Source organism: Camelus ferus, chromosome 6, assembly GCF_009834535.1.
Source record: "Camelus ferus isolate YT-003-E chromosome 6, BCGSAC_Cfer_1.0, whole genome shotgun sequence".
NCBI lineage: Eukaryota > Metazoa > Chordata > Mammalia > Artiodactyla > Camelidae > Camelus > Camelus ferus.
The window spans coordinates 36,865,908-36,893,787 of record NC_045701.1 but is presented as its reverse complement, the minus strand read 5'-3'; the positions used below and the strand labels follow the sequence as shown (position 1 = coordinate 36,893,787).

Below are 27,880 nucleotides of genomic sequence, written 5' to 3'. Positions count from 1 at the left end.
TGCTGTTGAGGCCCTTGAGAATTTGTGTGTGTGTGTGTGTGTGTGTGTGTGTGTGTGTGTGTAGATTAGCAGACTTACTATAAAGGAATAGAATTTTGGACATCATTTTGCCTAATATGTTGTTTTACATAAAAGGAAAATGAGGTTTAGTACCACAGTTACTTAACTCATGTCAAGATGTTAAATGTGTAAAACTACTTAAGGTTAATATTTACTTATCCATGTGATTTCCAAAGGAATAATCTAGGCTACAGAAAGCATTCATTATGTGTCACCTTTTAAAAATGGATTGCTTTTAACTTCTATAATTTTGAGATACATCATTTTTAAAAGAAATACTGTAGAGGTAAAAATTACAAGGAAAATAGATTTTTGCCCTTATAATCTCTTTTCTTATATAATATTTTTCATTTGTATGTACAGTTTGTGTTTTCTACTTCTCTGAAAGTTAAAAATGTAGGTTACCTCAGTAATAAGAAAAACTGACTCCAAGTAAAGATGGAAACATTTGCAAAGTGTGATACCCAAGTGCAATCAGGGGATAAAGTAAAAGAACCACAGATGGGTGAGCGATTATATAATCATATAAATTACTGGGATCTTTGTTTAGATGGATAACATTATCTTAATAAAAATTCTAAATATTTTAATATTTTTACTTAAAACAATACAAAATACAAGATAGTCCCACTGAAAATGAAGTGATGAATTCTGAATTTTATTGATAGTGACCAAGGATGTAATAGTCACTTTGAGGAGTATTTTGCTCAGTGCAAAGAAGAAATTGGTCCAGTTCTTATTCCAGCTCTTAATTTTCTTTGAGGAAGTTACAGATAAGGGGGGCCATTTCTAAAAATCTTGGATAGAAAATATGTATGTTCATGTGAATTTGAATTATTGTGCTAATCAAGAGAAAAAATAGATAAACTTTACTATCTCAAAATTAAAGTCCTTATATTAAGAAAGGCTACTATGAACAAAGCCAAAAGCCAGCTTAATCTGAGAGGAAACAACATATGTAACAGACAAAAGGAAAAGTTTTACAAATCAGTAAGAATATAAACAAGCCAGTGGAGGAAAGGGTGAATAATAAACGAATTAAAGAAGAGGAAATGTAAATAATATTAATGAACTAGTGCTCAGGGAAATGCAGGTAAGAAGAATGAGAACAGCACTTCATGTCTGCCAACAGAATTTGAGAGTTTGGACAGTATGTATTAGAGAAAATTTGACGCGGGGTTGAGTGGAGATAACTATGTAATGGGTGAAAGTGTGAATTAGTTCAACCACTTTGGGAAAGTGTCTGGGCGTATCTAGTGAAGCTGAAAATATACATACACGTTAAGCCAGAAACTTCTGCAAATAAGCCCAAAGAGACAAGTACAAATATGTTCATATAGCATTGTTTACTATGATGAAAAATGGAAACAACTTCAGTAATAATTCAGTATGTTCATAGGATTGGTACAACTAGAAGTTAAAAATAATGACCTGGATATACATGTATATATTTCATGGAAAAATCACCCAAGAATAATTAAGAGTGACAGAGCATCATAGTACATAGTACATAATGTGTACATAAATAAAAAAATAATTCTATGTATGTCAGTTATAAGCACCTAAAATAAGTGATTATTGAATAATCACTGAATGGTTAAAGCATGGGCTGAAAGAATGCACAGCGTATTTAGGAAGAGATGGATACAAATGAGAACAAAAGGGACTAAAAAATTAAAAACTCCTACACAGAATGGGAAATAAAAAAAAACCATTTTATTGACTACTGTACTGTGATTGGAAAGAACAGGGTTAGTTCACATTCTGCTACTCATTTATTTGTGACTTTAAACCACCTGGCCTGTCTCCTTCGCTACCAAACAAGACAATTTTTTTAGGCTATTGTAAATGTTTCTTCTAAACTTGAAACTTTTATGAGCTTTGTAGGGGGATACTAGGTCTGTTTTGTAAACATACTTTATCTCAATTTCCTCATCTGTAAAATGGGAACTAATAGTAGTACCTACTTAATAGGATTGTTTTGGAGAATATATAAAATAATCCATGTAGATATAGTAGAGTGTTTATCTCTGTGCCTGACAGTTATGCTTAAATACATACACACTTGAGTAAGACTGAACTCAAAAAATGTTAGCTACTACAGCCATGACTTTAAATTTATGAAACAGATCATTTATGGGATACTTCAATCATAAAGACCATTCTCCCCCTTAAAGACTTCTTTTAGGTAACAAAACTTTCCAGGATATTACAATAAACTGGATATATTTATGACTCCCAGGGACTAAGTGTCTTACATAAAATAAGCTGGACATACTTTTCCTAAATGCTGGTTAGATCGTAGTTTTTAATCTAGAAAGGAAAAAATATATATGAAATATGGAAAAATGAAAAACATTGTGTTATATGTGTTTTTGTGTGTGTTCATTAGGAGGTTGACTACTTGAACAATGTTCTTTATTAACTCTGCTGATTGTTATGGTTAAATATATAGAGGACTGAGTAAGACTGAAAAAATACTGTATTGAGAAAAAATTGAGGATTAGCATTTAACCATCTAACATAAGAACAGAAATACATGAAGTATCTCCAGGGCAGACGGGACTTAATTCATAGATACGGTTCAGTGAAATAAAGATTTCTTAAATGAGAAGATTCAACAATGTGCGTAATTTAATTGTACAAAGCCAAACTCCACTCTGAATTTCTGCTTGGCAAATGAAGGCCCATTAAGGCATGTTTCAATATGCATGCTGGGGTGGAGGGTGTGCCGGGGGAGGGACCATTTGTAGTACACTGTATCTACTTTATGGCTACTGATTTTAAACAAATTTCAGATTACCCTTATTGTCTAATCATATGTTTGGGAGGGTGGGCTATTTATGAGATGTTAGCTTTCCAGATGCTCAAACAATGTGCTTTAAATGCTGTATTCATAAACCAGCCCCCAAAATGCAGCAGATTAGCTGTTTCTAATCTTTGAATTCGGAACAAATGTTAGAAAAAGGAACACTTGCAGAGCTGTGTAGTCTCTATTACCTCATTAAAATGTATTTATAAATGAAGTAGACAGAGGAGCAAATGTCTGCACAAAACACTGCTACTTCATTAATTTTTTTTTATTACAAAAGCACTTTCTGTGAAAGCTGTCAGCCAAAAGGAAATAAGTGAATCAGTTGTCTTTCATTTTTGTGTTTTGTTTATTTTCCCTGATATGCAAATGCAAGTTTAAAAGAAATATTTTAGCAGTAAATATGAACTTAGTGAAATAAAAAAAAAGAGTGCACGTGACTAGGAACAACATCTGTTTCAAAGTATACATAATGCTAGGATTCAAGTGAGGAAGTTGTCTGAACTTGAACAAGGTTCTGTTTTTTTGTTAAATGTGAGGTTTCTGTGTTAGTGGACAAATATTATGTTTTGATGGGCTTCATGACTGGGGTAATTCTGTAAAAGAAGGTTTCTTGTTATATCAAGAGTAGCTGGAGACAAACAAACAAACATACAAACCATCTTCCCCCCTCCAAATTAGAAATTTTAAAATACTTATATTTAAAAAATACATAATAAAAACATTTTTTTTAAAAAAGGGAATGAAAATACTCTATATGAAACTAGAATGATGGATACCTGTCATTATACATTATACAAAAATATGCTTATAGCCCATAGAACGTACAACATGAAGAATGTGTCCTAAGGTAAACTATGGACTTTGGGTAATAATGATTTGTCAGGGTAGGTTCATCAATTGTAATAACAAATGTACCACTACGGTGGGTGGGGGGGTGCTGGTAATGGAGGAGGCTGGGCATGTAAGGGGTAGGGAGTGTATGGGAAATCTTTCCATACCTTCCTTAGTCCTGCTGTGAACCTAAAACTGATCCCCCACCAAAAAAAATCTTTAAATTAAAAAAAAGTAAAAGCACACTGTGACATTCTTCCTTATTACGTTGTATAAGGCAGTGTATTTTGGATTCTACTTAAGAAAGATCTGATAGTGAACTACCTAAAAAAATCGTGTAATGGATCTTATTTCTTTTAAGGATGGACATTATTCCAGTTACCTATTGTTGTGTAACATATCAGCCAGAAATTCAGTGGCATTAAACACTTTTTTTACTATGTTAATAGATTCTGTAGGTCAAGATTAAGAAAGTGCACAGGAAATTATTTCTGTCTCTGAGTCCAGGGTCTCAGCTAAGAAAACTTGAGTGGCTGGGGCTAGAATCATTTGGAGGCTTCTTTAGTCTTATGTGTGGCTCCCTGGCAGGGATAATGGAAGACTAAACCCATGCCGCATGGTTTGGGCTTCTTACGACATGGCAGCTGGTTTCCAAGAGAAGCCTGCTAAGAAAGAGATGCCCGAAAGGGGGAATTCCAAGAGAGGGGACAGTCCATTGTTTCTTAAGGACAGCCTAGCAAGTTACATACCACTGCACTCTGTTGGTTGAAGCAATAACAAGCCTGTCTGTATTTTAGAGAAAGAGTTGCAGACCCCACTTCTTGACAGGGGAGTGTTTACAAAATATTGGTGGTCCTTTTCGGAAAGTTAGTTGAAAAACAGTCCACTCTTTAAAAACCTACTTGATATAATATGACTGAACTGAAAATCAAGCCATGTCATTATTCCTTTTAAACTCTTTACACAGTACTGCTTTGGAAATCAGGTCCATACCTTGGTATAAACTTGCTAGCAACTGTCTTTGTGATCTGGAAAATACCTGCTTCTCATTCTCTGTCCCATTGAAATTTGTGCTACTTTTGCTAGAGTGAATTTTCCCTGCCTCAGGAAAGTGACTCCTCACAAACACACACGCAGACACACACACACAAAGATCTGACTCTCAGCCTGACCAGTTGCTGCTTCTTATTGTCTCTCAAGTGTCAGTACAAATACCGCTTTTCCAGACCTCATATCTACCACACATACTGCTTTCTGCACATTCCTCTGTCATGGCAGTCATGACATTATAAAGAAATAATTTTCTTGTACATTATTTTTCCCTTTGGACTATGTTAAATCTTTATTGTTATTTCACCAGGAAGCACCTATCAGGTTTCCTGACACATATAATCTGAGAAAATATCTTCTCTGAAACCCGGAAAAGAACACTTTTATTTTGAATTCCTCATTTAGGAAAACTGGAGACCCACTAGATTTTAAAACCAGAAGTCTGATCACTCTTTGGAAAATTCTCATATTCAACAAAATTTTAAAACATGGATATTCCAATCCTCCCAAGGGATACAGCTCTAATCTGAAAGGATCCCCTGTTGAGGTGACTAATTCTCTGGCTTTTTCAGTGTGTACTGACAAATGGATGATACTCAGTTTGTGTCCATTTGGACTAAATAATATGTTATCATCATTACTGACAAATGCTGGGTTATTTGTAATCACAAGGCTCTCTTAATTAAAAACAAACCTAAGCAAGACACATCACCAATTATCTACGTAGGGATTTTATATGGCCAACTATATAAACTATCTCCAAGTCACCTAGAATGGCAACTAGTTAAAGAATGTACTTAACAGAGTTCCTGGTAGAATATTACCATCAGTAGGGTGAATACATTTCTTACATATGAATATACTCTGTTGATGTCAGTCAAGTTGTTTGTTTTTAAAGTAACATTGTGACAGGTCATTTGATACATCAGCTAAAATAACTGGAGAGGCTAACATGGTGCCCGATCAGTGGTATAGGGCCCTGAACAGAAAATGATACTGATTCTAAACTGAGTTCAGGTTGATAGATCTCATTTAGCGGGGAAAGGAAGGGGCCACCAAGTGCTGCTGCCACTTAAAAAATGGTGGTTTTGAAGGGGGCTGAGAGAATCAAGTTTATTTATTAAATCATTTTGATTGTCCAGAATGCTAAATTCTAGTTCCTACCTTTAATTTTCATAAGTGGAAAATTGTGAAAGCTTGTTTTGGAAACTTGGACAAAACATTATTTAGCTTAGTCTGCTACCACTAGGTTTGATCCTTGTAGCCTTTGGCAGAAGGTAGCAAGTGTGACAGAGGCTGTTTCTCTCAAATGAATAAAGGAACATTAGAACATTTGGATCCCATCACTTCCATTTAAGAACTTTCCAAATACAGAATTGCTTCACCCTCACGATTGCTGATAACTCACTTAAAATTCACACAAACTGATTAAAAAATGCACGGGCCTCAAGCAGTGCTTTCCAACCGTGTGTCTTCTGATTAAACTGAATGCGTGCAGTGTGTCTGAGATTGTATCAGTTTATGGAGAACTGAGGGTGGTGGGGTGGTGTCAAAGGGCTTACCCTCAGAGTTCTCAAGTGGAACATTTGGAGAGCCAGAATATACAATGGAAAATACACACAATCATGCTGTTTCCAATTAACAGTGGTCTTCTGTTTCTTTTACTTCAGCAGGTGGCTATTCATTATTACAATGAGAAATGGTTATTAATGTGATATATTTTGGAATGTTTACAATTAAGAATCAAAGACTAAAAACCTTTTTTTTCCCTCTTCCATCACCAACTTATAATGGTCTCATCCTGATGTTTCTGTCCTCTGACATACTACTTAAGAGCTTTACAAAAGTGGAATTGACTTTCTTCCTTTTTGTGTCAGCTCTTGGGTTATGTAATGGGGACAGTGCCCCACTAAAGTATTTGATCTAGTTTACTAGGTAGTACAAAGAAGTGGTAATGTGATATTCACGGAATATCAATCGATCTGATAGGATTAGGAGCCCAGGGGTTTTAAAATTATGAGCCTTGTTTACATTTATTAATCACGTATACTTTAACTTTGCATTTGAATGGTTTTCCTTTCGCATTATTCTGTGAACACACAGGCTATGGAAATAACTAACTGTAAACATAGGTTATGAATCCACATGTGATAGTTACTAACCATGTATCACAGTGGGATATTTGTGATATTCTTCTTTTACACCTGGCAAGCCACGCACATGTATAATGAAAAATTATAGAATTCCCTAATGGTGTTATTTACAATATCAAAATGGAAAGTCAAGAAGGAAGGTAATATTTACCTTCCTGAGAGTGCCTATGGGCTACCAAATACTAGGCTTAGTATATTCACATAGTATATTCAATTATTTCCATCTGGATTCTCAGCAAAGTCAGATAACTTGTTTGAGGTCATCCAGCCTGTAAACCTGGGAATTCAGGGAATTCATATGTGACTTTCAAACCTGACTGAACTTTTCCAATCTCAAATTAGTCTTTGTATAATTTACCATTGACATAACTTTAAGATTTCCTGGGAGAATGTTTTTGATATCTTGATTCTATACAGAAATATCCAGCTCTTCTTTAGTCAGAATACCTTGTAAGAATGTGGTAGTACTGAACCAGGACTGTGGGAGTATTTTCTTAGTAGCAGGACTCAGTAAAGAATGTCTTTTTTGCATCCTAGTTGTTCATGGACTGTTCCCTAAACAGAATAGTTTCCAGATATGCATGAACAAAACCCAGGATTCTGTACTTAGAGCAACATTTTAAAAAATGTTGATGAAAATCTAGATATTATGTACCTAAAGTGAAGGGCAGAACATTAACTACTGGCAAACGTAATGGTTGCATTCTTCATTTGGAAGCTAAGGATCTCTTAGCATGAGATTTTATTTGTAAACAATGCTGTTTCTTTTATAGGAGGTTCATCATAAGGTCATTTTTTTGACTGTCCAGATTGAAGCACTAAAATAAATATTGTTCTATTGTCATACTAGACTAATGGCAAAGCCATTTTGGACCTGAACCTTTATTTGCTGAGTTAAAAAGACCTAAAGTGAATATTGACCCGAGAGAGATATTTGAAAAATAAAAGAGAAGGTTGTACAATGCACATAGGATAAAACTCTGATCACTTCTGGGCAAAAGAAACCACTGGAAAGGCTTCTGTATAAATCATTTGTTTTGAAGGTACTAAACTTGGTCTGTGACTGATTATTTTCTATAGCTCATGTGTAATGAATACTTGTAGTCAGATTACTGGGTATTATTTATTCAAATGATTGTACAAGAAAAACAGATTGCTTTCAGTAGTGACCTGGGAGGCCAAGAACATTGACGATGTGGGCAGTAACATTAATCATGAAATTAAAAAAAAAATTATATAGAGAACAATTGGCTGATGGAATTAGTTGTAAAACCTGGTTGCTGTGCTGAGTCACTGATTACGGGTATCACTATACCTGTGAGAGGAGAGATGATTGCACCATACTGGTGGTCACTGTGGGTGATGAAGGCAGAGTGTTTAAAAGGTTGCTCTGCCTGTGAAGTCTGTGTGTTTGAGGGGGCTGTAGTTAGGTGTGTGCATACGTGTACTTTCACATGAGCATCTGCAGTATGGAGGATGCTTGCTGTTTAACCCAGAATCACCAGGCATTGCTGGGTTGCTATCAGAAGTTTACATTATTTTAAGCATGGTTTATTGTATTATTTGCCCCATAGATGAATGTGTTCAAGAATAAGTCTGTGAACCTTTTAAATCTTAAAGCCCTGAATGGCTACAAAGACTCTAATGTGTCATGATTATACTTTCTCTTAATATAAAGTCCTTTGTTTAATTCTGTAGTTCAGTGTGTTAAGAGAGAGTGAATGGAATGAGACTTGAATTGTATCCACATTTCAAGGTCACTGTCTTATTCAGATACAGTAGAAAATTGGGGTAGCATAATAATCAGGATGTAGCAGAGCATCTGGTGCCTAATGGGCCTCAGTGAATGTGTGTTGAATGTTGGTGGAACTGTGTTGACTGGGTGTCTAACCCATAGACAGTTACCATGTAATACCAGTTACCATATAATTCTGTCCTCTCATTCTTTTTTGTTCTCTTGGCTTGTTTTCTTCCTGATCATCTTTAAATATCTATCCTTAACTATCTTCTCAATCTGCACAATCTTCCTCAAAGAATACAAGAAAACTATCTTGTGTTTGAGTATCATCAGTATGACCCTAGCATCTTTACATCTACCCAAACTTCTCTCCAGAACTTTAGTCATTTCCCATAACCCTAAATTCTGTATTGAATGTCTCTAAACATACTACACTGGAATTTCACACTCAATCACTGTTAATGACTCCCAGAGTTTAAGCTTTTGAAAGCTGCATCATCTTCACTCTCCATCCCTATCCTGTGTCACTGCACACAGTCATTTGGTTTCTGAGCACTGCTCATTCTGTTTCCTTAAATGTCACTTTCCTTTGTATTCATGTCTCAATTCAAGCTCTGATCACAACACTTGAAGACTGTTGCAATTACATGTGAACTGTTCTTCCTGATTCCCATCTTTTCTTGATACTATACGCTAACATTTCAACCAGAATTGTCTTTCTAAAACAAATAATTTAATCACTTAAAATTTCCTGTTGGGAATATTCTACCATTCCCTGGGTAAGATTACCTTGTAGTTACTTAGCCAAGGCATTACATTCAGGATCTGGCTGTAACTGGTTTTACCTCCCCCATGAACGACACCCCCAGGAGATGCTGTGCTCCTAGCCATAGGAATTCCCTCACTATTCAATAAAAACAGCATACAATTTCATGCCTCTGTGCCATTGTCTCTTGTTAGTTGTTTTTCCCTGGAATTCCCTTCTCACTTTTTTTTTCCTGTCAGCTGAGGGAAGCACTTACCCTCTTTAAGTTTCCTTTCCCTTACACAAAGTAAATATTTGAATAACTGAATGAAGCTAAGTCTCACCTATTCACTGAGTCCTTCTTGATCTTCACCTTTATTACCGTAGCATTTCATATATTCTAATGTAATTTTTCTCCTTAGGTTGTGAGTTCCTTGAGATTAGTGCCAAAGCTTATTCATCTTTGTCTTCCTAGCACATAGCCCAGTGCCTGCACATAGTAGGTACAAAGTAAATATTCACTGAGTCAGACCACTAGAGTTGTAGCCAGAAAGTGTAGCCTGTGGATTGGTGGTGTGGCTGAGCCTTATTTCCAGGGCAAATGAGGGGTGGCTTTGTGATCCTACAACCATTGTATTTAAGGTGGTTATGTCTTACCTTCTCATTGTAGAGACTGTGAGCTTATAGTGGCTGAGGAACTGGAGTGTATCCAGCAGTACCTTTTTGGAGAGAGCTTAGTGATTGAAATAGCTGACACTCCATATAGACCAAGGTCTTTTGAGACTTGAATGTCTGTGATAGTCTATGGCATAAAATCAATACCTTGAGGGCAGGTTTCAGGGATTCCGCTTCTGTGTCCTATAAAGAGTGAGCCCAGTCTGTGGGTTTTAATTCGTACTTCTGGTACAGGTCAATACCTTTTCCATGTTCCTTCCTTTTTTTTTTTTTACTTTTTATTTGGAAATAATTTCAATTTCACATAAAATTAGCAACAATAAAAATAATACAAAGAACACTCCTCTGGCTTTTACCCAGATTCACTTAAATATTTTACCCCATTTGCCTCTCCCTCATTCTCATGCTTTTCGTTTTGCTCTGAACCATCTGAGGATATTTTATGCATCTTCAAGAGACAGGTCTTTCCATCCATCTACTGCATGGTGTACTTCCTGAGAATCTTTTATGTAACCAGAGTGTAATTATCAACCTCACTAGACTTATCACTGAGGATATACTGTGATCTATCTTGAGGATTACAGTTCTATCAACTGAAGTCTGTAAGTTCCCTTAGAGCATTTTTCCTTCTAGCACAGGACCTAGCCTAGAGTCAGGGATTGTGTTTGGTGATTATGTCTCTTTACCTCCTTCAATGTGGACTATTCCACAACCTTTCTCTGTATGTTATGATGTTGCCTTTTGAAGAATACAATGTACCTCACCCTGTTTTTTCAGTAGAACATTCCTTATTTGGAGGTTTGATATGTCTGTAGATTTTGCTTAATCATTTTTTTCTTAAACTAACAATTAGTTGGATTTGAGCTAATAGTTATTACCACATCTAATACAAATAATTACTGTTTATTACTTAACTTTCTAAAATAAATTGGTAATATCTGTGAAACTTTACATAGAAAGCAAGCAGATCTTTCAAAAAAGTATTTATATCCAAAAGAAGCAGATTGGAGAAACTAATTTTTTGGTATATAAATAGATCTGGTGCTGCCAGAAAAAAAATAAAATGCCTACTACTGGGTTTTCATTGATAGTAAAACTCAACAAAAATAATTGTATTGGAAGACAGGTAAAATTTTTGTTTTATTTTAAAATAAAATGAAGTATGTATTTCAAAGGAACTATTTCATCAAAGTTCTTAAAATTTGAAATGCCAAGAAGATTGAATTCACCTCCAGTTCCATATGTTGACTGAAAATTAACATTAAGTCTTCAAATAAAAGCTTTTGCTATTATTTTGAGGAAAGTGTGCTATTTTTATTACAGGTACTTATAAATTAATTCCTTGGAGAATAAAACCCTCAAGATATTAAAACATAACACATGAATATTTAATAAATAACAAATATTTAGAATGTTTAAACAAGAAAGTACATTAGCATCAAATTAAGTAAGTGGCTCTGGGTATTTATCCCACTACTGGAGAGAATTGTGTAGTTTGGTGTTTCTGTTTGTTGTTCTGCTGTCTCAGCTAAACTCATGAATTGAGAAGCAGCCTGGGCTTATTTCCACAACATTCAGACCTTACTGTGCATTTACATTTGCTTACAATATGCTTCTCTTTTCTTTCCAAGCATGGTCATCATTTGTGTTCACACTGTAGGGTGCTCTGCACAGCCACTGTATAAAGTGCCATCCAGTTGTCATAGGCAGCAAGGTAAAAGGATACTGTCATATGCCTCTTTAAAAAACTTTAGTTTGTTTTTCTTTCTTCATTATTTATGATAACCTCCTAGAACCTTGAAAATAGCATTTCCTTCCCTGCTGTTTTTTTGTCATTTGTGTTTGGAAGACAGTTTTTTTTTTTTTTTTTAAGTGAAAAATAGTTATGTTGCCTTTAACTGAGGAGGAAAAAAACTCCACACCTCTATATGCTTTTGTTCCCCTCTGCAATAAAGATGTTGTCTTTGGTTTCTTATTGGATTTTTTGGTGGAGTTTATGAGAAGAATTAGGGAAGCCAGTGGCCCAGAGAAGGCAATTATTAAGAGTATGGCCTCCAAAGTCTCATGGCTTGGGTTCAGATATTGGTCCAAGCAGTTTACTAGCCGAATGGTCTTTGACAGGTTACTCCATCTCTCTGTTCCTCTATGTTCTCATCTGCAAAATGGGAAGTACACAAAAGTACCGACTCATAAAGTTGTTATAAAGATTTATTGAGGTAATGTCTGTAAAATACTTAAAACAGTGCCTAGAGTATAAGAAGTGGTACGTGTTTGCTAAATAAAAACATGTATCTCCTCCCCCATCCTTTTCCTTCCTGGTATAAGTTAATAAAACATTAACTTATTCACAGCTCTTCAGAGAGAGCCCTCCTCAGAGAAGTAGGGGGTCCTTATCTGAAGAACTGTAGGTCATTTTTGAAATCTGATCTTTTCAAAAGTTGAAATATGCCAATTTGCCATTCATCCCTGTGCTTTGGTTGAAAAAAGGCATTATTAAAAGGTTAACTACGTTTGTTTACCCATGGACTTCTACTTATTCATGGTGTGTCTTCATTTTGATTTAGAAGGAGCCCCATTCTATGTTCTTGTGAAGAACATTTAGTTTAAAATTTCACAGATGTTAGGTGTGTAAACAAGAAAGAAAACACATTTTCAGAGATGATCTTAGGAGATATAACCTCACCCCCCCCAAAAAAAAAACTCAGCTAGCATAAAAATAGAGAATATATATATAAATATATAAATTAGTTACAAACCTTCAGACCTTTATATGTCTCTTTTATCTAAATGTAGTTAAAATGAGTCATTTTTGAAACCAAGGAGGTCATTGTTAGTTTATATTTATTTTGTGCTGAAGGTAGCAACAGAGGAAGCATGATCTCTTGGACTGCAAGGAATGTGAGGGCATTTCAATGTGTGGAGACCATTTTTAGTAATAATACGGTTACATGGAGTAGGTTATTTACTTTATTGAGGATGTAATATCCTGGATGTCAACTGTCTTAGGTCCGGTTGCTATAACAAATTACCATAGACTGGGTAGCTTAAATAGCAGACATTTATTTCTCACAGCTATGGAGACTGAGAAGTCCACGATCCAAGTGCCAGCACATCTGGCATCTGGTGAGAGCCCATTTCCTGATTTGCAGATGGCCGTCCCTGCTGCATCCTTAGTTGCGAGGAGAGAGTAAGGAAGAACAGCTCTCTTGTGTCTCTTCACGGAAGGACAGTAATCCCATCATGAGGGCTCCACCCTTGTGACCTGATTGTCTCCCAGAGGCCCCACCTCTTAATACCATCAAATTGAGGATTTAGTTTTAACATATGAAGTTCTGTAGGGGACACAGACTTTCAGTCCATAGCGGCAACATTTACACTTCATTGAAATACAAAACTGTCGGCAAAGATAAGAAGCATAAACCAACATCTTCAAAGTCAGAGTAAATGTAAACTTCTGAAGATTACTAATGACTTGGCTGAGGATATATATTTACTGTTAGAAAAAGAAATCACCTAGAAGTTAAAAACAGCAGTGAATTAAAAGAAGTTCATATGTTGGGCAGTGAATAATGAGAACTTAAAAAGCAAGTAACTTCCCAGATGATGTAAATGTTATGTTCGTGGGTAACAATTTTTCTATTAATTATGTTATATAAGTTTTGTAGCAATAGACTTAAGTGACAGTAAAACATGTTTTTTAAAAAGGAATGAAAATCACCCCCCCTACCTCTGTGGTTCTGTTGTCATTCCCGAGTGTGTGGCACATGGATGGTTGTTTGTTAGGCAGTGGTGGTAGCTCAGGGAGCTTGTCTTTCTCTCTGTGCTCGTTTCTATAAATTGCTGATAAAAAGCTTCTAAGAGGAGTGCTGATTAACTGCTGACATGGCTATGTTCCATTCATTAGAGTGTTCCCTTTGCTTACACCCCATTATAGGTAGAATTATTGTTATAAGTTAATGGAGAAATGAGTTTTATTAATATGTAGAAAACTGGCACCACATTTAAACTGATAGACAGAACAGCTATTATAATTTCTGTAGTTTACCTGAAATAAAAATGGCACCTGGAGTTGTGCTATATCAGAAGCAAGGTGGGAAGTATTTAGTGGACTCTGAGTCACTGAAAGACTTGTACAGTACGTCCATTGTTAATGGTCTAGTAGGCACCCAGTGATGAGGAGGCATGTCCTACCCTCTTGACAGGTGGATGCTTACACGATGCATCAGGCTGATTTCTTTGTGAATGCTCCAGTGCATAGTTCTGTGAACTGGTCCAGACTCTCTAATTAGGTACCACTTGGATTAATGGTTAGATTCTCATAGATAAATTTCTCCCCATTTTCTGTTTTCATATTTGGACCTGAGTTTGTGCCAAAGGCTTATATTTTGTACTTGAATTTTCTTCTCATTGTCATATTTAACATCTTGCCCTCATCAGTTTCCCCCTAGGGACATTTTGAAACTGAATTTCTGGAATAGAGAGGTGAGAATATGTTGGAAGTATATAAATCAGGAGACTCTCTGTGGTGTTCATGTCAACAATGATGTGCTAGTGGATTAGAAAGAAATAATGAATTACTGTATGTTTATCTTCAATAATTTAGGATATTTCTAATGGTAGTTTTGCAGTGTCATGATTATTTAATGTTATAGTGGTGTTCAGTCAACTGGTAATTTCTCTTTGATGATTAAAAGGTTATTTGATGTGCTTTTTAAAGTAGCTTTTTAGCTTTAAAGGCAGTGAGAAACGTCTGAAATAGAACTTAGGAGAAGAACAGGGGCGTTGAAGCAGCAAAGGTTTGAATGGGAAATTTTAGAAAATGGGTTTTTAAGAATCAACACAAAACACTGCATTGCTCATCTGTGTTAAACCACACATTCCGTCTTCTTTTGGACTGGTATTTATTTAAATATTAAGCCATCCTTTACAGTGTTTAAACAGTGACACAATTCAGGTTGACTCTTATCTATATTTTGTTAGTAATTAAAATTTTTGCATGTTCGTTAATTAAATTTCATGAAATATAATTAGCTTCATTTCGAGTGCTGAGGAATCAGTGAGAGACTAGAACAGAGTCGAGGTTTTTTGTGGTGAGTAGTTACAAAGCTGCATTTGTGTTGGTGCCAGTGCTGGAGGCAGCAGGGAATTGCTGAGATGGGCACGCCGCCAGCCTGGGATCCGAGCCTCTGCCAAGAGGAGAGGGTTTTGAATGTACCTTTGAGAAAGTGTCTGGAAGTCAGGTGTGCAGACTGTGGTTAGGGCATGGGCAGACTTCAGAGGTGAGCTGTGCAGAACTTGAAGGCCTGAGTCGGGACAGGGAAAAGCCGAGTCCCTTGGTGCCCTGACACAGTCAGGAGCCTAGGGACCTGCAGGACCTGGAGACGCCAGAGCAAAACTAGGGCATGGCGAGAACGAGACACGGGTAGGCAGCCAGCACTGTGCTCTGCCTGGGGAGGTTCTTAAGTGCTTTCTGTTAGACTCCCAGGCTCAAAGCTTGGCGAGACGAAGGCTCAGTAATTTGCCACACCTGGCAAAGCCTGACAGCAAGTTGTTGGCAGATCGACGTCTGCCTGGCGCTGACAGTGATTAATTACGTAGCAGGGCGCACGATACAGTCAAGTGAGGTTGTGAGCAAAGTGCTGTTTTGTTTGTGGTTCCTCCCCCTCTCCTTTGGTATTTTAACTCTGAAATGAAGCTGAAGGGGAATTTAGCTAGTCAAGAGAGAGAGAAAAAAAAAAGGCCAGGTTGGAGAGAAATCTGTACAGATCCATTCATTAACTCAATCTTTCATTCAACAAATATTTTTTGAACGCCTTAGTGTGTAATTAGCCAAAGTAAATGAATATTCATCCATCTTTGAAATTCAGATTCCATTTTACTAATGAACAGCCCAGTGTTTTACCCAGAGATGCAGAATTAGCAATGGCAAAATTAATTTGAATTCCAAACTTCTTTTTGTTGTTTAATGAGTTCTTCAGGTCCCTACAAAGTTCTGGCTTGAACCAAAGGTGGGCTTATCTAGGCTATGTGCCATCTGGTGGAGCATAATTTATATTATGAGTTGGTGCCGAGCACTTGAGAGGTCAGAGTGGGAACAGGCTGCCATGGTGGATATAAAAGCCTGGTGACTGTTTCCAGTGTGCTGGGCTCTGTGGTGTCCAGTGCATCTCTTCTTTTACCTTATTTAAGGCAGTCAGGGTAGAATTAGGGGCCCTTTGAGCAGTCTCTGTCTCTGAGGCCCTACAGAAGTGGCCTCACCCTTCCCCTAGGACTGTGACATGATTGATCCCCTTTGGGCATTTGCTCACATACACAGTCCTAAAAAGCAATGTGGAATTCTCACCTGGCTCAGTTATTTGTGACTCGGCCTGGATCAGAATTTCCCCATGATATTTGTAATGTTTCAGCATCTGACAGGCAAGATATTTTGTCTTTTGTATGTAAAAATTAAGTAACTGTACCGGCATCAAGTATGCACGTTCGGTTGTGAATGGTATACAGGCCAACTTTTTGGATGCACGAGCTTAACCTTTTTGAGTTGCTTTTGTGCAGTTCCACACACACTTCTCCCCTTTCTGTAAATAAAGGCATGCTTTAGCATAGACTGCTTCGATTTTCAGAGTGTTTTTGTAGTTCCTAGAATGTGTGTTTTCATTTTATCTTAAGTAGATAAGTTTCAATAAGAAATAGAGGTGAACACGTTCCTCCTTATAATAGTACACTGTGTAGTTAACATACTGATTGCAGATTTTGTATTTGTGCTGGTTGTTTCAAGGATTGCTCTTCTACATCACATCAAGTCAGATTATACAGTTTGATGTTCGGAATATATCCAGGTATAGAGAGTTTTGGTAATGATCGCCTGTATGCTGTATTTTGTCCGTTTAATAGGCCTTGAATGTTTTTTAAAAATTGAGATAATTATAATACTCAGTTGTAAGAAATGATACAGAGCATCCCTTGTACAGTTTACGTGGTTTCTCCCAATGGTGACGTTCTGTAAAACCGTGGTGTAGTATCACGACTAGGATACTGACGTTGATACAGTCCACCTTTCCCCGGTTTTATTTGGATTTCCCTAGTTTTATGTGAACTCATCTGTGTGTGTGTGTTTGTATTTAGTTCTGTCAGATAAAAGTAAGAAGCACATAACAAGTTTGTGTGTCATCCTTTTCAGGAGTCGTGCCAGTGTCTCTGTTGTCGAATTTTAGTACGTAGGCTGTAGAAGTGAGCACAGACCTTGGGTTTTTATAGTAATCAAAGCTGGCTTCATGGGCCTGTAAGCAGAGCATTCAGTTGGGGTTCAATGCTCTGGCTTTCCTGACTTGAAATGCTAGTTTTGTGTTTGACTTTGTGTTTTTTAAGTGAAAGTTTCTGGGCTAATAGAGCCTGTCCCTTAACTGGGCATCTTGGCTCTAGTGACCACCCCCTTGGGATGGGTTCTCTTCTGCTCTTGACTGTATGCTCCACTCCGCCCCCCCATCCTAGGACCCCAAGGACCTGGCCTCTTCCTCCTTGCTCTTTCCCCACGACTGCTACTGCCTTTAGCCCCTGGCAGGGGTCTAGAGCAAGAGCCCAGGGTGTTTCAGGACAGGGCATTGATGCAGCTGTCCACAGCCTAGAGCGTCATAGCGATGCCTCAGTAGAACAAACCTCTCATCCACCCCAGTCTAGGCACCCAAAGTAGGTACCTCTTTGCGTAGAGATTGCAGGGCTCCTGGCGGACTGTGGGTTGGATTAGTGTGAAGGGGGATGCCTGACTTGACTTGCCCTCCCCAGGGGATGCACAGACGATTGGTCTACAGCTGAAGGGAGGAGGACTCAGCACCTAGTGGGTGGGTGGGTTGTGTGTACTGTGGGGGCACCGGTGGGGTGGTACCCAGGTCACTCTGCACATATCCCTGTGCCTGAAGGATCACAACACTAAGTAGCAGATAAACAACACTGGAGCAGGTTGAGAGAGAAACTGCAGGAGAAGGGGAGAAATCTTGATATCCGAGTACCTTTAATGGAACTTTTCCTCTGCTTTTTGAACAGGAGGGCCCCACATTTTCATCTTTCACAGGGCTCTGAAAATTATGGAGCCCATTCTGATAGGCATATAGTGTTAACTTCAGCAATCATATACTGTACACAGTGCCCACTTGTTTCCACTGCATCATCCTATATTTGCCTCACATTTCAGTGACATAATAAGAAGATATTCAGTGAGCCTGTGTGGGGACTAGAGCAGCACAAAACCCATAATGATATAAATATGTGGTGGAAAATTACAATAAAACCCTTGCATCTTCCACTTTAATTTTGCCTCAAGGAAATGGCAAAATGCCCAGCTGGCAATAACCAGTTCCAAATGAGCTGCCAAAACTGCTAGTTGCTGAAATACATAGTTTGTTGCTCTTCCCCATTTTGGTGCTTGACTATAGTTTTTGAGGTTGGTGCTTCAAAGCCCGAGCAGGTGCCTGCCACCTGGAAGCGTTTCCTTGAGTGCCTTGCTAATATCAACACAATAAGACCTATTGAAGTGTATTTTTAAGTAACACTGAAACTGCTTTACATGTGTATACACGTCTATTGAAATACAATCATAAATAGGCCTAAAATGTTTTCATCTGGAATTCAAAGGGATATGATTTGTGTCTTGGAACAATGAAAGATTCTTATTTTAAAAAAGGCACATGCTGATGGATAACATTCAGATAAAATTAAAATATTTGAAAAGTTTGTAAATGTGGGTTGAAGTACTAGCATAACAAAATTGGATTGCTTCACCTTAGAGCCCTGGAAACAGAGGTGCCTCTGAAATATCAGGCAGCAGTGCTCCTGGGGGTGAGGTGGTGATGACAAGTAAGTGCAGTTGTTAAGACCCTTTCAGTCTTGGAGGCCAAAGGATCCCTCTGGTTTCATTTGAAAAAAGTATCTTCATTTTGGTACTTGTAAATACATTTACATATCAGATCCTTTCAGGATGCTAAAAGGCAGTTCCTTGTCTCCAGTTACGGTTTTTCTTTTCCTTAAGCCAGAGCTAGAGTTTTCCATGAGCATCTCTGCATATATATTGCACCAGGGATCAGTGAATGTCAGAAGTTTCCGAGGTCAGCTTTTGTTTTAAGGCTTGTCTGAACAGTCTGAACTGTTTCCCAGCACTCATCTAACCAAACAACTGCTTTGTTTATAGTTCTGCCTGACCTGAGGTATACTCAGCATAATGTGCTGACTGTTTTCTGATCCAGACTATATCCTTCTGCCTGGGTCCACTCTGCAGATTTCTTCCCCCAGCAGCGTGACGGCCAGGCAAAGAGGGGGCATTGAAATCTAGGCTTAATAAGAGTGTATTTTATTTACTGGTTTCACATCCTAATCTCCCTCATCCAGACCTATTGCTCGATCCCCAAATAAGAGCACCCCCCCCAAAACAAAAAGCAAAACCCTGATTTAATCGTCTTCTCCTTACTCTCACAGAGTTGCTAATTAGAAGCAAAATGTCCAAACAATCCTGTAGGAAGAAGAAAGAGACCTAGCAGGGGGCCCAGATAATCTGCAAATTAGGTAATTAGTGTAAGGATAATCATGACTCTGTTGTCTTGGAGTGCTTTTTAGTGGATTTGTTGGAAGTAAACTGTTTCTGTCCTCCTGTGATTGGTGAGATCTACAACTTGACTTGCTCTCCTCTTGTGGGTGTTTATTTGCCCAGCAGATACAGTGCATCTGTGTCTGGATGGATGATGCCTCCATTAACACAGCACTCTTCGAAATCTATTTTTTCCCCAAATATTACTGCCATTTTCAAAGTTGTCCCTTCTCCAGCTTGTTCTCATTTCCTGTCTTACTCTGTTAAGTATCTCTCTCTCTTTTCCATCCCATTTTCCCTTCATTGGCAACTTATAGGTACTTCTCTCACCTTGCAGTGATTCACACTTCCCGTCAACACTGTAATGTGCTTATGTTCCAGGGATCAGAGTCTCTGCTCTGGAGGCAGCCTGCCAGGGGTTGCGTCCTGGCTCTACCACTCACCAGTGTTGTGACTTTGAGCAAGTTTCTTAACCTCTCCTTGCTTCCTTTCTGGGGATGGTAAATGGGGATGATAATATAATTTCTACCTCACAGAGTTGTTGTGAAGATTAAATAAGTTATTTCATGTTAAGTATTTAGAACTGTTCCTGACATGTAGTAAGTGCTTAACAAATGTTAACAATTATTGCTTCATTTTGTTTAACTCAGTTACATGACTGTTGAGCCTCCTATTAGCATCTTATTTTTCAGACCGCACCTATTAATATCCCAGGTAACTAGGGTTCCTTGGGATGCATTTGGAAAATGCTTCTCTTCAAAATAAGTATAGCATTTCCGTTTTTCTGAGTCATTTTCCAAGGAGGGCAGTTTGGAGTGGAAGATCTAGAAGGAGCATCTCTCTTGCGGTCACGTCCTTCTTCTGTAAGCATCCCTCTGCCAGGGTGCATGCCTTTTGCTCTTTCTCCTGACCAGTCAGTGATACATTCTGCCATTTTGCTACTTCAGGGATGGTCTGCTGACATCACCTGGGAGCTTGTTAAAATGCAGATCTCAGGTCCTACCCAGACCAGCTGACTCAGAATCTGCATTTTAACAAGCTCCCCAAGTGATTCTTAAGCACGTTCATATGTGAGAAGCAACAGACTAACATTTCTGGGTCTGGAGCACCAAAATTCCACCCTATGGAAATAGGAAGGAATCAGCCTGAATTCACTTTACAATACATAATATTGACTACTTCTACAAGTATAGCACTTTAAGCCCTGTGAGATTTCCTGGGACACCTACGCTGACATTCTCTCGGGTGTAATTGTTATCGATTAACATCATGATTGAAAGTGTAGCTCAGGTCTACTGGGAGCTTTAGCTCATTGAAAGAAAAAAAAAACCCACCTCATTGATCTGAAGCCCTCAGTCAGTCATTCTTACCTTTTCAGAAAACACTTCAGATAAATAGCAATAATCTTGGTAGTGAGAGATTTGTCTCAAGGGATAATCTTTCCAACAATGACTTGCATTGATTAAGTTCATTGCTTTTAACTGTTCACTTTGTTGCTGTGGTAACTCTGTTTTAAAAATTATGATGCATTTTCTTAGTTGGGGTTCTATGTAGGGAAGGTAGCACAAAGAAGCACATTTGGGCTTCTGCTACTGGTTTCGTTCTTGCTGAGAGTCTAGTGCTCTCAATGTTTTTGGAATATTGCTTTATTGAAACAAAGTTCTGGAAAGGGGAGCCACTGGACATATTTATGGGGTGGACAGCATACAGAAGGGTCAGGTCAGTCTGATGATTCTTGGGATCTCTGTCAGCTGTCAAGAAAGGACCAGAAGTGCTAGATTGCTCTCTGGAAAACTGCTTTTTGAACAGTTTAGTCATGTAAACCATGTGGAGTAGTGTAGTTAGATTGTTGCCTTGCCCTTTGCATACGTCTGTCTTTATGGGTGGGTGGAACATTTGGAAACTCTCCAGCTTACTGTGGTTGTAAAGAGCGAAGACTCAGCCTGTGGGGCTGGATTTTGACTTATGAAATGTAGGGTATTAATACGTTCAGCGTTCTCAGCCACCATGCATTTTTTATAATTGCGACCATAATTATTAATAAAAATAGAATTTACTTGACTTTTCATGACATTTACTGCCTCTGTAAAGAGAGACAGCAGAAATTTAAGACTGGTATCACCTGTCTCCTATACTTGCCTCACAAAAACCATCTTTCTAAAATGTTACTTAATTATTCACTTAAAATTCCCTAGTGCCTCCCATTGCCCCCTGGACAGAACATGACTCATCAGGACGAGCTTCTGACCATTCCCTGTGTGTACCTGGGGTTTCTACTTGGAGAAATACTTGGCATTTCCCTGTACACTTTATGCTCTCTCCAACCTCTGGACCTCTGACCATCTTGGTCCCTCGGTCTGGATTACTCTACAGCCCCTAACCTTGCTCCCTTCCCTGCCTGGTGCCATCGCTTCAAGACTCAACCCAATGATACTACCTCTATGGAACCTTCCCTAACTCCACAGATTGCTCACCGTGTGTTCTCATACCTCTGCTATGGCATTTACCATGTTGTACTAGCCAGACTACTCTAGAGAAACAACCAGTAAGCGGTGTGTGTGTGTGTGAGAGAAGTTTGTTTCAAAGAACTGGTTTATGTTGTAGGAGCTGTTAGGTCTGAAACCCACAGGGCAGACACCAGGCAGGAATCGATACTTCATTTACAGAGCAGAACTCATCTTCCTCAGGGAAACCTCCATTTTGCTCTTAGGCTTTGTGACTCTTTGGATGAAGTCCATCCAGATTATTGAGGGTGATCTCCTTACTTAAAGTCAACTGACTATGGATATTAATCACATTACAAAATGCCTTTACAGGAACATGTATATATTACTGTTTGATTAAATAACTTGGGTACTGCAGCCTAGCCAGAATGATACATAAAACTATCCATCAGACATGTCATTCTAGAATGTTTATGTATCTGTGTTTTCAACTTAGGACTAAGAGCTTTCTCAGTCATAAACAAATAATACGTTTAAATAATAAAAACAGTTTTCTAGATTTCTCAAATTGTGAAAGAGAAAACATAAGAGTTTTACCATTTAAATGTATAGCTCAGTGGTAGAGGGCATGCATGAGGTCCCAGGTTTAATCCCTAGTACCTCCATTAAAAAAAAAATCACCTCAAATGTATAGCCCTTAAAAATTTGAGTCAGTTTTCCCATGACTTATAATGAAGTTCTCCATTGATAACCTGCTGATATTTTTAATTGAAGGGAAACAGAGTAAGCATTATATCTATTAACAATATTTTCTATACTATATATTCATAGGTGTTCCTTATGTTCTTATTGTTAATTTAAATGTAATTAATATTATTTAATTATTAAACCGGCAAAATATGGGTATAAAAAGAGAGAAAAAGATCTGTGTAAAAATTGAGATGCAGCTTGTTTTAAAATTAAGAGATCTATGTCATTACATGTAAATAGATTGCAACTACACATAATATTAAGTACAATTCTTTAATAAATATTTAGTGTCAGCTTTTTTCCAAGTTCTGTCACCACTATAAAGGCAATCTCCTTATTTTGATCTTATTCTTGTATTACAAATTTTTTAAAATAAAGCTCAAAACTCTTTTCTCTTATGAAAACTTACAGGATTAATTAGTGTATTTTAACATTCCTTTCTTCTCCTTAATACTTGTATTGCTTGATCACATTTACTCTTTTTAAAAAACATATCTATATGCTGTTCTATACATTTAAAACATCACTTTACATTAATAGTTTGAATCTCTTAATATTGCTGTTTAACACATGCGACTGGGTTCATTATTTAAGGCCAAATTCAGATTGTCTAAACCCCAACCTATTTGTCCTTCCTGCTATGCTGTATCTGTTTTTTTCCCTTGGCATGTGTATTTCTCTTAGTGGCACTATTATACTCTGAATTACTAACCTTGGAGTATGTATCAACCTCCCTAGGTCCCTCATCTTTCACATCCAATCAGATGCTCAGTGAATCCCAATGATGATCCTTTCCTTAGAGTCTCAAGACGCTTCACATCCTCTGTTTTTATTCCAACAACTATCTTTCCAGCTTCAATTATTATTGTTACCTCCTCTGTAGACTGTTGCAATAAACTTCATGGACCACTCTCTCCTCAGAGACATCTACTACTCTCTTAACAAGTTAATTATGCTAATGTAGTTACCATTCTGATATTCGCCAGCTCCAAAGAAAAGTCAGGACTTGGTGGCTTCCCATTGCCTAAAAATAAAAAGCATTTTCTGATCTGATCACTTAACGTGCTAAATGGCCGGTTTACCTTTACAGTCTTCTTGTTCAGTCTTCCTGTGTATGGACATGGAAATTAGACTATTTATTCTAATCAATACACACATTGTATTTCCCCATGTTTGAACCTTAACTGTGCTTTTCTGTCAGTCTAAAATGTCAACTCAAAATTTCTGCCGATTAAAATACGTCTTATTTTCCATCTTTTTTTGAAAGCCCCTAGGTCCCTTCAGCCTTCAATATATAGGAGTGACTCAAAGACCCACACTGGGGGATACACAGAAAGGGCAGTCATGCTGGGCTTGTCAAGCTGGGCTATCACAGGACTGGTTCACTGAGGTGCGGTTTCTGCTTCTCAAATTTTAAACTCCAGAAATTTTGTTTTTTCCTTCCAGCCAGAGTCGCTAGAGCTCTTAGAAGACAAACCCCTGCTATTAAAACTAACAAACATATTTTTGTGAACCAGAATGCCTGTTGTACCAAGTCACAGTGAGTGATTTTCCAGGGTATTTCCTCTCCATAGCAGGAGTCAGTAACTGGAAAGTTGCTAAATTGGCTCAGAATTAAAACATAAGGAATTGATTAGTCTTGAGGGATATTCCATCTGGGTTATGGGAAAACCTCATTGTCTTATGGGGTCACCTGATAAGGTTCTTTTCCTTGGATAATTTGACAGTAAACATCGATGTGTCTTCAGGCTCTACTCTCTTATCTATCACTGCAACTGACTGAGTTACAGTTCTCCTTTACATTTTCCACTCCAATACTGTCATTCTAAAGATGTTGCTTTGTTACCTTGTTTTAAATTTAGCAACGCTCTATCCTTATCAATTAACTTGTAAGGTAATCCAGGTTTATAAAACCACAGTTAGATCCTCTACTGTGGTGTTTTGGGATGGCTGATCTCATCCATCGTGTTTGGTTTTGACCCTTCGTGGTCTCAGAATGTGCCTCTTGTTTGACTTACACCAGAATTCTTAAATTGCTTTATGCATCTGATGCATTCATTTCTGTTTCTCTTTCTTAATATGTTTGTATTACGGTCATTTGTAAACTGATCTTTACTACTTGCCAGGTCTAAATTGCTTGAAAGCAGAGACTGTTTTTTATTCTCTCTCTTTTTTTTCCTGTAGTCTCAAGTACTGTGAGTTTAGGTTTTTTTCCAGAAGTGAACTTTGACATTTATTTGTTCTTTTACTTATTCATTCATCTTTTTCCTTCCTTCATTCTTTCCTCCATCTCCCTTTCTTTTTTCCTTTGTTCCTTCCTTTCTTCCTTTCTTGCACACTTATGAAGTATCTAGTATGTGACTGGAATATACTAGTGAGTGGTAATAGTTATAAAAGACTTAGACCCTAATAACATAGTACTGCCACTCACTGATTGCCTTAAGCTCTTCATCAAATCCTTCAATAACACCAAAAGGCAAATGTTAATACACCACTTTTTTTTTGCAAATAAGTATACTGAGAGTTTCAGGGAAGAAAGGTCACTTTCTTAAAAACTACACAGTTAATGAAATAGCTGGGATTTAGGCCCAGGACTGTTGCCTCAATGTGGTTTTTTTCCCCCTATTGCTTATTGGTGTTCATTGGAAGCAACTTTATGGGTTAGGGTGCTGTGATGGTTAGTCATAAGTGCCAGCTTCATTTGGCTATGGTGCTCAGTTGCTGGTTAAACATTAATTTGAGTGTTGCTGTGAAGGTATTTTGTAGTTGGGGTTTACATCTACAATCAATTGACCAAGTAATAATGTGGGTGGGCCTCATCCAATCAGTTAAAGGCCCTAAAATCAAATTCTGAGAAGAAATTTTGCCTTAAGGCTAAAGCACCAACTTCTGCCTGAATTTCCAGCTTGCCTGTCTGCCTGATAATTTTGGTCTTACCAGTCTCCACAATTGTATCTCTCACACGCGCACACACAAAAGTGTTCCCCCGCCACCCATGGAAACAAAGATTAACTGGCTGATAAGCTGATACAGGTTCTGACAATTAAATAGGCACAGTATTACACAAAAGTGTTTATTGCAGTATCTTAAATTCCCAAATTAAAACAACATTTTAAATTTAAAAAGTATATGGCATATAGTAATTTTTTAATGGAGAGGGTTGGTGCCAGTGGTCTTATATTGGATAGGGAGCAAATGTGGGGAGGAAAGGAAAAGGATATGAGGAATTTTGGGTTGTTTCCCAAAATGACTGAAATAGAGGGCTATAGCAACCTCAGGATATTCATGTGATAGCCATCCAGGGAACAATTTATAGAATTGTTAAAGTCTTTCTTTCTTTCAATGAAATCCAGAAACAACAACAAAAAACAAGCCTTATTTTGTCCCTCGCCTGTTTAAATTTGGCATCTGTCTGTATATAGAGTTTGTAGTGTTCACAATTTTACTTTCGGATTTTATAAGGCAGGGTGTGTCAAATATTTCCCAGAAACATGGTCTTTCCAAATAAGACACTGAAAAGAAAAAGGAGTAGTGATTTTAGGAATTTGGATTGCAGTAAGCAACATAGAAAACTAATATCATTGTTAGACTCAAAATCATCATGGTCAATCTATAGAAGTAAAGTTGTTTGTTTGTTTGTTGTAAATCAGAGATAATACTTTAATAAACCCCGAAGTCTAAAAAACTGATTTTTCTCTATATTTGTATATATATATATTTAGTGAAGCATAGTCAGTTTACAATGTTATGTGAATTTCTGGTGTACAGCATAATGCTTCAGTCATACATGAACATACATATATTCATTTTCGTATTCTTTTTCACCATAAGTTACTACAAGATATTGAATATAGTTCCCTGTGCTGTACAGTATGAACTTGTTTATCTATTTTATATATGTTAGTATCGAACTCCCAATTTATCCCTTCCCATCCCCTTTCCCCCCTGGTAACCATAAGTTTGTGAGTCTGTTACTGTTTTGTAAATAAGTTTGTCTTTTTTTTTTTTTTAATTCCACATATAAATGATATCATATGGTATTTTTCTTACTCTTTCTGGCTTACTTCACTTAGAATGACAATCTCCAGGGCCATTGATGTTGCTGCAAATGGCATTATTTTATTATTTTTAATGGCTAAGTAGTATTTCATTGTGTAAATATACCACAGCTTCTTTATCCAGTCATCTGTTGATGGGCATTTAGGTTGTTTCCATGTCTTATGAACATTGGTGTGCATGTATCTTTTTGAATTAAGGTTCCCTCTGGAAATATGCCCAGGAGTGGGATTACTGGATCATATGGTGAGTCTACTTTTAGTCTTTTGAGGAATCTCCATACTGTTTTCCATAATGGCTGCACCAAACTGCATTCCCACCAACAGTTATGGAAGGGTTCCCTTTTTTCCACAGCCTCTCTAGCATTTATTGTTTGTAGCCTTTTTAGTGCTGGCAATTCTGACTGGTGTGAGGTGATACCTCATTGTAGTTTTGATTTTTATTTCTCTGATAATTAGCTATATTGAGCATTTTTTCATGTGCCTATTGGCCATTTGTATATCTCTTCATTGGAGAATTGCTTATTTAGGTCTTCTGCCCATTTTTGGATTGGGTTGTTTGTTTTTTATTATTAAGTTATATGAGCTGTTTATATGCAATCCATATCAAATTACCCAGGACATTTTTCACAGAACTAAAACAAATAATCCTAAAATTTATGTGGAATCACAAAAGACCCACAATTGCCAAAACAATACTGAAGAAGAAGAATGAAGCTGGAGGAATAACCCAATACTACAGACAATACTGCAGAGCTACAGTAATCAAATCAGCATGGTATTGGTACAAACATAGACATATGAATCTATGGAACAGAATAGAGAGCCCAGATATAAACCCACAAACTTTTGGTCAATTAGTTCTTGACAAAGAAGGCAAGAACAGACAGTGGAGTAAAGACAGTCTCTTCAGCAGATGATATTGGGATAACTAGACAGCTGCATGTAAGTCAGTGAAGTTAGAACACTCCCTCATACCATACACAAAAATAA

The 27,880-nt window shown here is 37.5% G+C and overlaps 1 protein-coding gene across 2 annotated transcripts in view; it reads left to right on the top strand.

The window, feature by feature from the left end:
• Positions 1 to 27,880, top strand: part of PRKD1 (protein kinase D1) — a 281,949-nt gene that overhangs the window by 71,064 nt on the left and 183,005 nt on the right. The gene's annotated exons all lie outside the window — the stretch shown is intronic.